Here is a 5645-nt window from a genome sequence, read left to right as displayed (position 1 = left end):
TTATCTCCTACATCCAACCCTTCAACAGAGCTTGTCAAGCTCCCAAATATAGCCAGAACTTAGCCACTTCTCTATCTCTATCGCTCCCATCTTAGACCGAGCCAGCATCATCGCTCACGTGGATCCATCCTCCACACAGATGCCAATGATCTATTTAAGGCAGTTATTCAGATCATGTCACTCTCCTGCTTAAAACTGTTTAATGGCTTTCAGTTGGATTTAGACTAGAGTCCAAATCCACACCATGGCCTGTAAGTCCCTACAGGATCTGGCCTCTGCCTTGCTCTCCAGCTCTCCAAACTCACCCCCAAGCCACTGGCCTTCTTTAGGTTCCTAGTTCACCGTAAACTAGTTCAAGTTTCAGGGCCTTTGCGCTAGCTGTGCTTTCTACCTAGAATGTCCTTCCCCCAGATCCTCATAGGACTGGCTCCTTTACCATTCAGAAATCAGGTTAAATGTCACAATGTCACTTCCGCAGAGAAACATCTCTGCACTACTTAATCTAAAGCAGTTTCCCCACCACTGCTCATTTTCTTCACAGCACTTATTGCTCTCTGAAAATATCTCGATCATTCATTTGTTGACTAGATTTTATCTCTCTCTCCCTTCTAGAATGTAACCTCCATGGGAGCAGGAACCTTGTCTGTTCATTGTATCCTCAATGCCTAAGTGCATCACAAGGCTAAGGAATTTATTTTTTAAAGACTGATTTTTTTTAAAAGATTTATTTATTTGAGAGAGCGAGAATGAGAGAGAGAGAGCGCACATGAGAGGGGAGAGGTTCAGAGGGAGAAGCAGGCTCCTTGCCGAGCAGGGAGCCCGATGTGGGACTCGATCCCGGGACTCCAGGATCATGACCTGAGCCGAAGGCAGTCGCTTAACCAACTGAGCCACCCAGGCTCCCTAAAGACTGATTTTTTTAAAACTGTGGGGAAATATGCATGACATAAAACTTATCATTTTAAGTATGTTTAGGTTTCTAGTTCAGTGGCATTAAGTACATTCACACTGTTTCACAAACATCCACCACCATCCATCTCCAGCACTCTTTCCAGTCTTCCAAAACCGAAACTCTGTACCCAAAATCAACTCCGCATTCTCTTCTTCCCTTAGTCCATGGCAACCACCGTTCTACTCTCTGTCTCTGTGAATTTGACTACTCTATGTACCTCATGTACGTAGAATCATACAATGTTTGTCCTTTTGTGTCTAGCTTATTTCAGGTAGCATAATGTCTCCAGGGTTTATCCATGTTGTAGCAGGTGTAGAATTAAGGCTGAGTAATATTCTATCATGCATGTATACCATATTTAGTTTATGCATTCATCCACGGATGGACATTTGCATTGTTTCCACCTTTTGGCTACTGTCAGTCATGCTGCTATGAACACAGGTGTGCAAATATCTGTTTAAGTCCCTGCTTTCAATTCTTTGGGGGTATATATAACCATATACAGAATTGCTGGATCATCTGGTAATTTTTTTTTTTAAGATTTATTTGTTTATTTATTTATTTATTTTGAGAGAGCGAGCTCGTGCACATACGCGATAGTGGGGGGAGGAGCAGAGGAAAAGAATCTTCAAGCAGACTCCCTGCTAATCGCAGAGCCCTACACAGGGCTCAATCTCACAACCCTGAGATCATGACCTGAGCCAAAACGAAGAGTCAGATGATTAACAGACTGAGCCACCCAGGAGCCCCTATCTGGTAATTTTATGTTTAATTTTTTGAGGAATCACCATACCATTTTCCACAGCCACTCCATCATTTTGCCTTTTCAACGGCAGTATATATAAGGGTTCCAGTTTCTCCACACCCTAGTCAATGCTTGTTATTTTCTATCGTTGTTTACAGTAGCCATCATAATGGATACAAAGTGGTATCCCATTGTGGTTTTGATTTGCATTTCCCTAATGACTGGTTATCTTGGGGAAATTTTCATGTACTTATTGGCCATTTGTATGTCTCTGGAGAAGTGTCTATTAAAGTCTTTTGCCCATTTAAAACTTTGGTTGTTTGCTTTTTAGATGTTGAGTTATAAGAGTTCTTTATATATTCTGGATACTCATCCCTTATCAGATGTACGGTTTACAAATATTTTTTCCCATTTCATGGGTTGCCTTTTCGCTCTATTAATAGTGTCTTTTGATGCACAGAAGCTTTTAATTTTGAGGAAAACAGGATTGTTTTCTCAGAGCTAACAATTAGAGGAGGGACTGGGATTCAACATGAGGTTTGGAGTGAAAAGGCTGATGTTCGGAGGAGTGCAGTACAACAGTAGGTCTGAAAGGGTGCCGTGGAAGGCAGTCCTCAGTAATCCCAGGATGCCATGAAGTCTCCGAAAACCCTGGGTAAGTGAGGGCAAAAGAAGGGGGATTAATAATAGATAGCATTTGCTGAGAGCTTACTATGCACCAAGCACTGTGCTAAGCACTATACATCCATAACCTCATGTAATTCTCCTGGCAATTCTCTGAGGTGAGTGTTATTATCAGCCCTAATTTATAGACAAGGAAAAGAAGATGCAGAAAGATTCAGCAATTTCCCCCAAGTCACACAGCTAGAAAGGGACAGAGCTAGGATTTGAACCCAAGCAGTCTGGTTCCAGAGCCTGTGCTCTCATCCCTGGCTTTCTCTGTACTAGACTAGTAAAGGAGATGGACAGGACACGGGGGACACTGTGGCTGTTAAAAGTATGATGAAAAAGGGGCACCTGGGTGGCTCAGTCGGTTAAGTGTCCGACTCTTGGTTTTGGCTCAGGTCATGATCTCACGGTCCTGAGATTGAGCCACACATCTGGGCTCCCTGCTCAGCACAGAGTCTGCTTGGGATTCTCTTTCTCCCTCTCCCCTCTGCACCTCCCCCACCCCTCTCTCTCAAATAAATAAATAAATCTTTTAGAAAAAGTATGGTAAAAAAATAAGTCACAGGTGGTAGCCTAAAAGTATGCCTTGAAGAGCATAAAGTAGTCAAGAGTGGTGCTTTTTTATATGCTGGCTCCACAAAGACAGTTTTTACTCATTTATTTATTTTGAGAGAGAGAGAGGGAGAGAGCACAAGCAAGAGGGGCAGAGGGAGAAGGGGAGAGAATCTCAAGCAGACTCCGCACTCATTGCAGAGCCCAATGCGGCACTCAGTCTCACAACCCTGAGATCGTGACCCTGAGATCACAACCTGAGCAGAAACCAAGAGAGGGATGCTCAACCGACTGCACCACCAAGGTGCCCCCACAAAGACAGTTTTATTTGTCAGGGTGGAACAGAGTGGTGGTGAAGTTCATGTTTGGCATCAAATAAACCTGGGCTTGAATCCCAATGCTGCCACTTACTAGCTAGTGACCTTAGGCAAATTATTTCACTTCTCTGTGAATGACTTCACGGGCCACAGAGGCCCATGAATGACTAGGTGACTAAAAGTGGTCCCTCCCAGAACAAAGAAAGAGACTTCCTTCCCTAAGGATGAGTTCCCACCACCCCTGGTTGAGCCCCAGGAAATGTACTTCTATCTCAGAACAATCACTTTGTCCCAGCTTCTAGCTACCAGGGGTCGGGAACACGGAGAATCTCCCCAGGCGATCAAGATTTTTTTTTTTTTTTTTAAGTTTTGAGAAGGGCATGTACAAGCCTCTTTTAGTCAAGTTTAATCTCAGGGAAGAGTTAGAGAAAACAATGGCTGTCTGGCTCAACAGCAGACACTGAAAAACCATCTGAGGGAGGGTCCTTTGAAAGACACACTTCTCTGACTTCCCAGGTTTCCCCCCTCCCCCCACCCTTGGCTGCCTCTGGACTGATTAATTTCAGAGAAACTGAAGAGGGTCCAAGGAAGAACCATCAAAATGATTAATAAAAGCAAGCTACTGAATGGTGCTAGGAGCTTTTAGTGAAGGACAAGAAAAGCGGATGGAGAGGGGGAGGCCCAAGGCTGAAAACAAAGCAGCCATCAGAGACTGCGGAGCTGCGGGGAGCTATGAGAAGAAGGGGCAGGCAGCCTGGGCCCATCTCCCCTTTAGCCATCACCCAGGATTGGGCCAGGCCCTGTGGGAGATCAAAAAGAGCATAAGGCTTGGTCTATGCCCACAAAGATAGGGAGGCAGGGCTATGCCCAGGAAAACACAAATTACAGTCAAAGCCAAGAATACAAGTGCTGTGACGAGGCACTCATCCTCTGATATGTGCCAAATGACTAGTGCAGAGAGAAGTGCTCAGCGTTCCTAGGAGGATGGGGCCTTCGCAGTTGATGGGGCTGAGGCCTAGGGGGAGGGACATGACTGGCTAAGCAGAGAGGAGGGAAAACAACACAGGCTCTGGAAACTGCAAGATCACAATGCAGAAGATGGGATAGGAGCTAGGAAGAGTGAAAGCCATACCTGGGGGAGGGAGCAGAGCCCAGAATGGACTGGTAGGAAATGGACCCCAGCAAAGGGGGGTGGATTTTATGCTATGGTGAGAGGGCAGTCACCAAAAGCGTCTGAGCAGGACAATGTCATGGTGCCAGCCATGCTTTGGCAAAATGGATCTGTCGCTAGGCATGGTGGATGGAGGTGAAGATAGGAAGACCAAAGCTAAGACTAAGCCTCTGAGAAACCTCTTGCAGCTGCAGCCACTGAAAATGTGCTCCAGCGCTGACAGGGGCCAGGCCTCGGTGGACAGAGCAGCTGGAGCCCACGCTTCTCTCCAAAAGCTGCAGTCCGTGTCCCACACCCTGAGACCACAGCCTTAGCTCCCGCAGGCTCGCCAAGGCCCTGGAGCTGGTCACCATTCAAAGCACATCTCAGCAAGCTTAGGCTCGTACCAAGGACAGATTTCTGGGCAGATGATATCTCTGTTATAAATAGAGAATTTGACTCCAGGTGGGAAATTCAATTTGTGGGAGCAGATGAAATCTTCTGAAACCCAAGATCTGATTTCCCGAGCAAATGTCCTTTGGTCTTAATGAACAAGAGAAGGAGATAAGGAAAAGAAGCTATAATTAGGCCTTTCCCCTAAATAGGAGGCTTCTTGGATTATAGGGGAACTGCGTGCCAGGGCCTTCAGAAATGCCTCCCATTTGTAAGCCAGGGTTTCAGAGGCAATGAATGCCATTAGACATCGATGTATCACTTAAGAATGGTTGCAAAGTGCTTTTTGGCTCTCATTAACCATCGCCAGCTCCCACCTGCTCTCCTTCCCCCTCCTTCCCTCAGGCCCACCCCACCATGAGCCTGGAGAGGCTTATGCAGGTTGAAAAGATGAGAAGCCGCAGACAGAAAGGTTAATCAATTGACTGCAGGTCAAACACAGCAAGTTACTGACAGTCCGGCGGTGAGTATGTTCTAGTCAAGGCCTTTATGGGGGGGTTACTGCTTTACCCCACCAAGACACAAAAACCAACACCTGCTTTCCCTTGCAAAGCTAATTTTTCTTTTCCTTCCCTGTCTGGTGAATGGCAGCCAGAGGAACAGAAAATGGGGGGTCCAGAAAAGACGGAGTGAGGAAAACAGAGATCAGGGACAGACAGGAAAAGTGAATGGGAGAAGCCACTGGAACACTCAAAGGCCTGGCATTCCTGAGCCCTGTGCTCTCTGCTCCGGTGGAGTAGGCCAGGAAAAGAGGGAGGAGCACTCTATCCAGGAATACTCACTGGCTCCCTCCCTGTGTGGCCCTGG

This window comes from Callorhinus ursinus, unplaced genomic scaffold (assembly GCF_003265705.2).
Source record: "Callorhinus ursinus isolate GAN/ISIS: 27379988/994484 unplaced genomic scaffold, GSC_fseal_2.0 scaffold65, whole genome shotgun sequence".
Classification (NCBI taxonomy): Eukaryota; Metazoa; Chordata; class Mammalia; order Carnivora; family Otariidae; genus Callorhinus; species Callorhinus ursinus.
This window is presented reverse-complemented; position numbering follows the sequence as displayed.